Genomic DNA, 11,491 nt, shown 5'->3' on the forward strand with positions numbered 1-11,491 from the left:
TGTGTTCTTGGGGAAACCAGACCCATGAAAGAGAGGGAATGACGGTTTCCTTAAACAATGGACTCGTGGTGGGAAAAACTCGGCTTGGAAGAGACAGTCCTGTGCCTGGTATAACCAGAAGGAGTTGCCTCTGCTTCAGCAAAAGTAGACAGCCCTTCTTCATGCACTCATTTTATCTCATTGGGAGGAAGGAGGAGGAAATCATGTAATGCTCTTCTGGATGTGAGATCTGTGATGGTAGAGACTGTGCTGGGAGGTTCTGAAAGGCTGCCCTGAGGCATTTCAGACCTTTGCTGTGACCAGAATGATAAGTGTAAGCACCCCTGCCTATGTCTGGGAAGAGTTAGTGTGTCAAGGAGCAGGCTCCCTGGTGCAGAGACTCACAGGAATAAGCGAGTTTGACCAGGGAAGGTCAGAAATGTGACCAGTGTGGCTGGAGGGAGCCTGAAAAGAGAGAGAAGGGGAGAGAGGAGGGTGATCAGGCTGGATCCTGGGACATGGCAGACTGTTACTTTCTGTTCCTCTGTGACATTACTCCAAAACCTGCCACCTATAAAGTACAAATATTTATCATCTCACAATTTCTGGGAGCCAAGCATCAGGCATGGCTTAGCTGGGTGCCTCTGCCTCAAAGTCTCTGTGAAGCAGGGGCTGTGGTCTCCACAGGGCTCCAATGGGGGAAGATTTCCACCAAAGATCACTCACATGGGTTTTGTCAGGATCCATTTGGACCGAGAGTCTGAGCTCCTGTCTGTCTGTTGGCTGGACACTCCCTCAGTTCTCTCCTATGGAGCCTCTACATAGTGCAACTGACAACATCAACACTTGCATTCCCAGTTCTGGTGATTTGATAGAGAGCGATAGTAAGAGTGAGAGAGAGAGAGAGATGGAAACAGAAGGAGGGAGGTAAGTAGGGAACCCAAGTAATTCAGTAAGTGGGAAGTGACAGACGTTTTGTAATTAAAACTTGGAAATGACATCCCATCACCTTGGCTGTGTTCTGTTGTTCAGAAGCCAGATACTGACCACTTAGTGGTGACACAAGGATGTGCACTCCAGGAGGCAAGGAGCATCGGGAACATTGTGGAGGCTGCCACCACATAGGCCAACATGAGGCTCTTGGGACTGATTCTGAGTAAAACGGGACCGTGGAAGGGTTAATGCCTGTGGATCACAATGTCTGAATTTCCTCTAATTTCAACCCCTTCAGGACGCAGACCTGAAAATGAGGCTCAGAGTGGCAGTGTCTTACCAAAGATCACACATCTGGGACCCAGAGAAGTTCTGACTGCTATTCTATGTGATGTCCTACTCCTTGTACTTCCTCCATCTCTAATTGTCTGCATTAGACACATGTGACACCAGCCCACAGGTGTTGTATGTATTATCGCATATACACCTGATGAGGTCCCTAGGAAGCTGTTTTTAGTGCAATCCTCATTGTGCAGCTTGGGAGACTAGGGAGATCTTGAGAGGCACAGCAGCTTTTCCAGGACACAGAACTGGTAGGAAAAAAGAGGTCTGACCTCAGCTCTGTCTCCTCAAAGCTGGGACCTGGATCCACTCCCAAGGAGCTGTGGGGAGGGTGGTGATGGGTATTTGTGTACAGTGATGGAGATGACATGGTCAAGGAGGGAGAGCAGCCAACAGCCTAGTGGGGGATTAGGGTGGGTCTCATTGAAGGAAGGGGTCAAGTAATAGAACCTTGAAGAAGTGACCTCACGTCCTTGGTGACAGCCCCCAACAGAACTTAGAACTCTGGTTACCAGGCACCCACATTTTAATCACAGCCTCCTGTCATGTTCATTTGAGTGGAGACACTCGACACAGCATGATGTTCTCATGTTGTCCCGTGACTTTCCGAGGCTCTGGCCCCCGGAAAGCCCAGAATGGGAGCATGTTAATTCACTTTAGACATCGGCTCAGCCCTCACCTCGAATGTGTGTGGCCTTTTGGCAGGAGAAACAATCAGGTAACAGTTTAGGCCAGGGCAGGCCACTCTAGGTCAGGCCAGAACTGTGATCCCAAAAGGACAGCCCCACACCCCTTGACCCTCATTGTGTGTTTTTGGGGGGGAGGTGGAGTTAGGGAAGTTGGGGATGAGGAGGATCCAGGCTGGGCAGTAGCAGGAAGCTAGATGGTGTGATTCGGGCAGTGTGTCATGTTTGTACTCAAGATCTTGGCTGCAGGAGAGGAAGGTGAGTGCTGGGGACTAAGCTCCTCCATCCGCATGTGTATGCCAGGACCTCAAGGTGCCTCTCATTCCTTCCCTGGTGGAGTCTGTGCTGATGCCGCTCTGTGCCTGATGTGTGTTGGGGTTTCCCACTGTGGCAAAGTCCAGGCAGACCCCTGATCCCCCTTGGCCTGACTACTGTGTACTGTCACTGCAGAGCTGCACCCAGGAGATGGTCACGGAGCTGGTGGATGCTTTCCAGTTTGCCATCTCCCTGGAGTGGACACAGGTGCACCAGTCCATCAATGACCAGGGCTGGTCTGATGTGAGTGTGGGTGCAGAGGGTTCTTCACACCCAGGGCCCTGAGATGATCAATGCAGTACTAGAATCCAGACTCAAATCTGAGATTCCGCTGGGAACAGCTGCCCCGAATTTTCTCACTAGAGTGCCCCACAGTACCACTCTCAAAGGAATCTGGACCTCCACCCCTCTCCACAAGTTTCACAGGAGGATAGAAAGTCACCTCAGTCCTCCTGGTGGTTCACCATTGTGTCACTGACTGTATGTCCCTCCTCCTCTCCCCCAGTGTGAGCATGAGTCCACTGTGAATTTAAATGAGGCCTGCAGGATGCGTGCCTTCCAGGCGGCATGATGGAGAAGCTGACAGAGTCCATGGCACCAACTTTACTGAGTAGGAACATCTCCAGCTTCACCACCTTCATGGTCAACTAATCAGCCTCAGACACATCCCACCGGGTCCTGGACCAGCTGTTTACTAGGTGAGTAACCACTCCCTCCTCAGCACAGTGGTAACTCTGCCCTCTGCCAGCTGTGTACCTTGGGCAAATCCCCGCATCTCACGGAGCCTCAGTTTGCTCTTCTGAAAAGTGGGGGGGGGGATAAATTTCATGGTGCTCATGTAGGGACTAATGGGATCAGCAATGGCAGGTGCTTACCTGGTGCCTGGATCTGCAGAGAGGGCTGTAGACATGCTGTGGTTTTCATGATTATTATTTCTCTCTTTGTCACGAAAAGTAGTCTGCCTCATCCTTTTCTGGGATGTGGCCTTTCTGAGTTTGGAAAAGCACATGGAAACCACCCTGTCAAGGAGGTGGAGATTCTGTCCAGCTGGTCTTGGTCGTTTTCCTTGTGGTAGCCAATCAGGGATCTCTTGTGGTAGCAGAGGGGCCCCAGTACCACTCAGGTGTCTGGGACGGTTCTGGTTGGACTTCACTCATGCAACCATGTAGATTAAGCACCTACTACATGCGGGACTTTTGGAGACACTTAGTAAAGCTCAGTGAATAAAGGAGATACAATGGCTGGGCCTCAATTGTCGTCTGAGAGTCAGACAGTCACATTGGACATCATTCGCAGGTCCTGTCCTCCATCGTACATCCTAAGTGGTGCCCTGATAGCCTCCTTTACATCTAGAGGCATCTTTCCTTATTCCAGCCAGGAGGGCAGAGCGCAGGACCATCGGAAAACGTGAGAGGTCTTTGGGTCCCGAAGAAGGGCTTCCTGTCTCTACAGAACAATGTGTGGAGGGAGAGATGGGGGCTGTGGCTGGGGCGGGCTTTTCAGAACCCACATCTCATGCATCTTTTTTTTTTTTTTTTTTTTTTTTGTGAGGAGATCAGCCCTGAGCTAACATCCGCCAATCCTCCTCCTTTTTTGCTGAGGAAGACGGCCCTGGGCTAACATCGGTGCCCATCTTCCTCCACTTTATATGGGACGCCGCCACAGCATGGCTTACCAAGCAGTGCGTCAGTGCGCGCCCGGGATCCGAATCAGCGAACCCCGGGCCGCCGCAGCGGAGCGCGCGCACTTAACCGCTTGCGCCACCGGGCCGGCTCCCTCATGCATCTTTTGATTTCCATGGGAAGGCCGAGGTCTGGTGGCTTCCAATCCAAGAGGACAGGACTTAAAGAGCTTGGATGGGTGTCAGGACCCCTGGGAATCAGAGGGGTGGCTTGGCTGAGTTGTCCCCAAGAGACCCATTCCCACCACAGACCCATCAAAATCTGCCTCCCCACACCCACCTCTTCTGAAATCAACCTCCAGGCCCAAGATAGGAGATGTGTGAGCAACCTGCTCACAAATCTGCCTCAGTGCTCACTCCAGTTGTACAAGTGCATGGAGGGCTGGGCTGGGCTGTGTCCCAGCCCTTTGGGAGAAGAGTGTCAGCAAGAAGAGAGTCACTACAGAGTCTGTGTTCAACCTGTTGTATAAGCAGACCTGCCACTGCCAGGATAGCCTCACAGGGACCACTGCTGTCGTGGGGCTCTCCCTTGGATGGGAAGGGGCAGGCATAGGGGCCCAGTCCCAAACCAGTTGCCTTGGGGGAGAAGTGTGGTGGGAAAGGCCAGGCCTCTGACTCTGTTGCCCACTTGCCTCCCCCAGTGCCATCTCTTCTCTGGTATGAACCTGCCTGGACCCAGGGCAGGATTTCTGGGAGCCCCTCCACTATCCCTGCTTCACGGTGAAGCTGGCCTCTCTGCATGTCAGCTTGCCTGGCTCAGGGCTGCAGGGCCACGTGTACCTTCTCCAGGTCCAGCTGGAGCATCCACGGCTCATTGAGGCAGAGCTGGAAGGTGAGGTGACAGTAGTCTTGGAAGAAAACTTGCTGAGTGTTCAGAGGCTTTGTTCCCTTCAAGACAGTGGGGTCTTTCCTGTCTTTGACAGGCACAGGGGAAGTCAGCTACCTGAGTGACATTGTTTCTTTCTCTTGCTGCAGTACCATCTCAAGAGCTCCCCCCAGCTCCAGAGCCAGAGCAAGGGCCAGCTCCACGGCTAGATCCAGCTCCAGCTGTAGTTCCACCACCTGTGCCAGAGCTGGAGCCAGTGTCACCTCCATCAGTCACTCCAGGGCCAGAGCCACCACCAACATCAGCTCCAGCCCCAGTGCCAGCTCCTGAGCAGGAGTCAGATGGACCATTGGCTCCAGGGAGAATCCTCCTTCCACCTGGAGAGATAACAGCAGAGCCAGATCCAGCCCCAGAACCCACCTGCCCCTGAGACGTGACCACCAAGAACCTTCTGAGGGAGGAGAAGCCTGACTTCTTGGAGTTCCCTCCCTGGCTGGTGGCAGAGCAGTTGACACTGATGGATGTGGTGAGCAGTGGGGCTTTCAGGGCAGGTGGGGCCGGCCTTCCCTGTGCCATGAGCTGCCCCAGACCTGCCATTTCCTGATCCAGAATCCCATGATCTCGGTCCAGCTTCCCTGCTTACCCTCATGTAACCTGAGCAGCCTTCTTAACTCCCAAGCCTTTGCTGTCCTCATGTGAACAGTAGAGATGGACACTGAGAGCAGCTGCCATGCAGAGTGGCTGTACAGATGGATGAGGTGGAGCAGAGAGGAAGTTGGGCATAGTCTGTGCTTTGGTGAGGGAAAGGAGCACACTGAAGTGCTGTCTCGTCCTTGGGTAGTTCACTCATTTGCCCAGGAGGCCTCAACAGGCTCAGCACTTATTAGGCACCTCATGTGTACATGACTACATGGCAGACAAACCAAGCCCGTGGTTGTTGCTCCCTTGGGGGAATGTGCATCTGAAAGAGGAGTCAGACCCCAGGATGATCAGAATGGTTGGAAGATGTCCCTAGAGATGGTCAAGCAGGAGCCGAGTTCTGGTACTTGGACGAAGTGAGACTGGGCGGTGAGCAAATGTCATTTCCCTGGGCCACAGTATCGGGTCCTGGGTCATCCTGTGCTGGGTACCCTCAGGGGACACAGGCAACACCCAGGAACTCCCACAAGTCTCAGGCCGCATTCTCAGCATCCTGAGCTCCAGCTCTCATCACTGACCCGGCCTGGGACTGGGGGCTGCGGACGCTGAGCTGGGCTGTGGCAGGGCTGGGTGACACTCCCTGTCCTCCCCAGGAGCTCTTCAAGAAAGTGATGTCCCACGACTTCCTGGACTCCATCTGGTCCCAGTGGGAAAATAGGGCCAATGAGCACCTTGCACCCACTATCCATGCCACCATGACCCACTTTAGCAGAGTGGTCAAATATGTCATCACCACCTGCCTCGGGGACCCGAGCATGACGGCCCAGGACAGGGCCAGGGTGGTGGAGCTCTGGATCCAGGTGGCCAAGGTATGATGTGGGAGTCCCTGGGAACCCCTCTCTGGAGTCGTGGTAACCGTTCCTTCTCCTTACTCAGTTCTCAGGATTGAAGTCTGTGGTCTGAGCCTTCACACAATCCTTAGGCCCCTCCTGCCAGGGCCTCGATGACCTGACTCCTGGTCCCAGTGGTAGGAAGCTCACCCCATCCTGGGCTCCTTCCTTGGCTTGAGCTAAAATCCTCCTCCCTGGGAGTGTTCCTCCTCAGGGTCCAGCTGTGCTCTTCCCGGGTTTCCTGAGCCTCTGTCTCATCCAGGACAGGAGACGTCCATGAGGGAACAGAAGCCAGAGGAAGCAGGGCTCCAGCTCCCCCTCACAACACATTCTCTTCCCTTCCCCAGAATTGCCAAGGCCTGAGGATCCTGTCTTCACTCCATGCCATCCTCTGGGCAATGCAGAGCCCCTCCATTCAGCGTTTAAAAAAGACATGGAGACGGGTGTCCAGGTGGGTAGACCTCTCTCCATGAGAGGCACCACCTGTGTGGACCAGACACCCCCCACAGGGCTGCCATTGCCCTTCAGTAAGCTGGGACCTCCTGGGAGACAATGAACCCTGGGGACAGGGTCTGACCTGGTTGGGAGGCATGGAGTCTTTCTGGAAACTTAGGCCAGTGGTTCTGCTTCAAGAATCAGTTTCCCGAAGTGCCAGACCCTGGCTTGAACCAAATTGAAGATTTTCAAGTGTTTGCTTTGCAGCAACAGAACTCTCTGTCTACCTGAAATCAAAACTCTTTAAAACAGGTTTGTTCAGTAGATAAGAGATTGAAGGCCCCAGGTGGCAACAGGAGAGCCCCCTCCCCAGTCCCAGAGACCTCTGGGCTCAGAGGACACATTGAAAACGTTCATCCAGGCCGTCTGTATAATTCTGCATTTTCAAACAAAAGAGATTTACCTTTAAACCACCCCACAGTGTTTCATTCCTTTTTTCCCTCCTCAGGAGGAACTGCAAAAAATTTAAAACCTTGTGCAGAATGGACCAGTGGGAGAGGAGGAAACTGCTCACGGAGGTGAGTGGAGGCTCGAGATCTGGAAGGAGGGAAGGTAAAGGGGGAGGAGGGACCAGGCAGGGTGTTCTTTGGTAATTTTTTCACTTAAGGTTACCTGAGAAATAACGGTGTGTCTTGTCAAGATTGACAGGAAGCGGGGGGTGTGAGCTGCAGGGGCAGGTGGGGACTGTTTGGGGTAGGAAGCCTTTGTCATGGCGTAGAGTGGTGTTGGTTGGACTGTTCCAGGAGGTGAGGAGCTGGCAGAATGAGCAGATTTCTGGCTTCCATGCGGGCCCATCAGCTGGCCCTCTTCCTCCAAGCTGGTGGGTGGATGGAGTGGGTGGGGGTTCCTTTCTTCCTAAAGCAGCCCAGTCTGTCCTCAGGAAGCCAGGCCCCTGCTGCTCCTTCGGTCTTCACTGCACCTCGCAGGGAAGAGCACCCTGCCTGCCCCAGGGACGTGCACTGTGTGGTCACACAGGCCAGGTGGACACACGGGCTGCCCAGGCTTGGAATGTATGGTGGATCTGGGACAGAACTGTGTGCTCTCTGGGACTCTGCACTCTATCCCGATAGTGGTCATTGCTGAAAACCCAGTGAGAGTCTACCCCGGTGCCTTGTTGACAAGGATACTCCCCAGATGGCCATGAGAATTATCGGGAAACCTACAGATTCTGAATGGACCTTCCTGACAGGACATTAGAAGTTTCCAAGTAAAAAAGGATGCAAATGTCACCATTACACAGCACCCTGGTCACCCCCTACACTGTCACTCAGATGTGGCTGAAAGTGGTCCCCTTCCTGAGTGAATGAAGGAGGAGTTCTGTGCAGGGACAATCCTGAGAGGATTGTAGGGAGCTGAGGCATTTGGCATGGCCTCAGGTCCAGCCTGGAGTCAGAAAATCCCAGGGGCTGGGACAGGCAGAAGCCACTTGGATATGCCCCCTGAGACACCTTTTGCCTCCCCATCCATGCCTCAGCCTGACTAAGCACCTAGACACACCCCGAGAGTGCAAAGGACAGGACCTTGTTCAGAGGTGTGTCTGGAGGAGGAGTGAAGGCCGGGGGACAGGGCCTCTGGCTGGGAGGGGGAGCGGTCTTTCCTCTGTGGGCCCCTGAGCACGTCACCGCCCCTCTGTGGGCCTCGGTCTCCTCATCTGGGAAATGGAGGGAGATGATCTGTGGTGCAGGCCTCACAGGGGTGATGAGGTACAAGGGGGAGAGGAATGTGGAAGAGCTTTGTGCTCCTCTTCCTTGAGGGGCGAGGGGAGAGTACTGGTGACAGTCAGATGACAGTGAGTCCTCAGGGAACCCTGAGAGGCATGGGGAGTCCTTCTCACACTTTCCTGATGAAGAGAGAGGCTTAGGGGTCTGGGAAGGCCTGAGGGCACAGAGGAGAGAGTGTTGGAGCTGGGATTGACTAGAATCAGAGCACTCTAGAATGGGAGGAGCCATAGACACCAGATGTCCAGGGTCCAAGATCAGGGGCCTGGGAGACACGGGGAAGGGTGCATGGCCTCTGGAGCCTGTCCTTGAACCTGCAGGATGTGACCTCTGTGAGGCCCATCCTGGAGATGGACCCCCAGGGAGCCCAGGAGAGGTAGCAGCAGGTGAGGGGGCCTGAGGGGGAGGGTCCAGGTGTCAGAGGAGGGGGTCTCCTCCCTCACGGCTGGAGGCCTCCCCAAGAGAGGGGTCCCTCCTCCTCCAGCCCAGCTCCTAGAGCCCCAGAGCTTGAAATGCCTGCCCTGGAAGTGATCAGGTAGAGGCCTGGAATGGCTGGGCAGAGGGTGGATTTGTGGGGGTGTGGCAGGGACCGCACAACCTGGGATTTGCCAAAAGCCGCCCCTGGTAGCTGATGGGGGACGTTGGGTGGTCCTGGAGGGGGCAACTGTGGGGAGGCTGCTGAGGGTCCTAGGCTGATCTCTGTGGGAGTCTGTGGTGGGCAGGAGGATGGAGTGAAGTGACTTGTGGTAGGGTCTCTTTATTAACTCATCCCTTTCACTAAGATTAAAATAAACAGGGGCAGTGACTTTTTAAGTTAAATTCTGGATCATGGGTTTTAGTACATAACTTGGCTTATTATAGGTGCTCTATAAATGGGAGGATCAAATAACTTTCCCTCCAAACTGGGACATGTTGAAGAATGAAAGGGATGGTATTAATCATTATGGCAGGACAACAGGGATGAAACGAGATTTATGACTTCACTGTTAAAATGTATCTGAGGGGCTGGCCTGATAGCGCAAGCAATAAAGTGAGTGCGCTCTGCTGAGGCAGCCCAGGGTTCACCGGTTCGGATCCCGGGGTGCGCCATCGCACCTCTTGTCAAGTCATGCTGTGGCGGCATCTCATATGAAATAGAGGAAGGTGGGCATGGATGTTAGCCCTCAGCAAAAAAAAGAGAGGATTGGCAGATGTTAGCTCAGGGACGATCTTCCTCACACACACAGAAAAAAAGAGTATCTGAAGACAGAAATGAGAGATTGTAAAGGAAAGGTGCACTGATTAGGTTTACAATTCAAATAGATTATTGTGGCTAGAGTCTTAAAATGAATTACAGACAGAAAGGATTTGCAATATTAGTGATAATTTATTGCAGTATACCACAAACCATGTTATATCCTTGTATAACTTCAGTCGAGTGAATTTGTTTGAAAATTTTAGAAAGTATTTATTGGAGTTTGAATAATTTCTTTCAATAAATATATTGAGTATCTTCTAAGGGCACAGCAGTGAGTGAATACGGCAGTGTAAAACATTACAGTCCACATTAGTCTTCACTTCATGGAGTATCCAATACAGTGAGAAAATCACTATGAGAGAAATAGATGATAATACACGTACAATTAAAAATTTTAAAAATTAACAGAGACAATGTGACATTAATTTTGATGGCTGGATCAGGAAATGCCGCTCTGTGGAAATAGAATTTGTAGGAAATCTGAAAGGTGCTCAAGCATTATTCAAAAATGGAGAATTTTTAGGTGAATTCAGGAGGGAGGACGGATGGTTCATTGATGTACAAGTGTGGAGTGGCAGGGTGTCCAGAATGACACTCAGGTGTAGACAGGATATCAGTACAAACAAGTGAGATTAGGGGACCCTGAGATATGGGTGATTATTGGGAGAACTGGTTTGTTCAACTTGGGACCTGCTAACTGCAAGCTGAGTCATCGAGTTATCACTGATGTGGTGAGTGGGCAGATGGGTATTTGGGTCTCAGGGTTGAAGCCAGATCTGTGCTGACTCTATGGGCATTTCTAGTTCATTACTGGTATTTGAAGCCAGGGAAATGGATGCGATGGCCTAGAAGAGGGTGTGGAAGTGGAACAAATGTGAGAGCAGGATTGACTTCTAAGAAGCGTCAATTGTGTTAAGTCAGATGGTGTAGCCCAGATTAACAGGGAGGAGTAGGAGGAGAGAGGAAGAGTCAGGGGAGGAAAAATGGTTATTTACAGTGGATAGGACTGTGTGATGGGAATATGGCATGTGTGAGTTATTTACTTATGAACAGGACAGTATTTGAGTGAAGATGGGACTTAGGTGTGCAAGTGAAGTGAGCATTAAATTGCTGAGAGGAACGTGATTTCATTAGAGATGAGGCACTAAATTACTATGCTCTGGGCACACGACCATCTAGTTTTCATAGTCCTCTCTGCCCTTGACTCATATCATCTTGATGTCCAAGGATCTAGTTCTCAGTGTGTGGTGCCTGTGCCAGCAGCATCAGCATCATCAGGGAACAATGAGAAGTGCAAATTCTTAGACCTCCCCAAGGATCCTTGGGTTGAGGTCCAGCAATCTGTGTTTTAACAACTCTCCAGATGATTGTGATGCACAGGGCAGTTTGAGAGATATTTCTCCAGGATACAGGAGGATGGAAGATCCAAATGAGGTGAGAACATTCTCCATGGCTGGCAGTCTGCATCCCCCATTTCATTCAGATTTCACATTTCATTTTGTTTTCAAAGGGGAAGCTCAAAAGAAATATGATGCTGCAGACTTCAGAGAAGAAAAGACAGGTCCATTTAACCAAGAGCAAGTGGAGACATCGTGAAAGGTCTGTATTTCCTATAAGACTCACCAGGTGCATTTTCAAGAGACCAGTTACAAGGATAACTTTCCACCCTGGCAATGAGGTCAGGTACAGTCAACGGGAGGAGACCTTGCAGAACCCTCAGTAAGTCTGTGCATACAGGAGACTGCAGGGA

The sequence above is a fragment of the Diceros bicornis genome, assembly GCF_020826845.1.
Source record: "Diceros bicornis minor isolate mBicDic1 chromosome 30 unlocalized genomic scaffold, mDicBic1.mat.cur SUPER_30_unloc_1, whole genome shotgun sequence".
In the NCBI taxonomy this organism is placed as follows: Eukaryota; Metazoa; Chordata; class Mammalia; order Perissodactyla; family Rhinocerotidae; genus Diceros; species Diceros bicornis.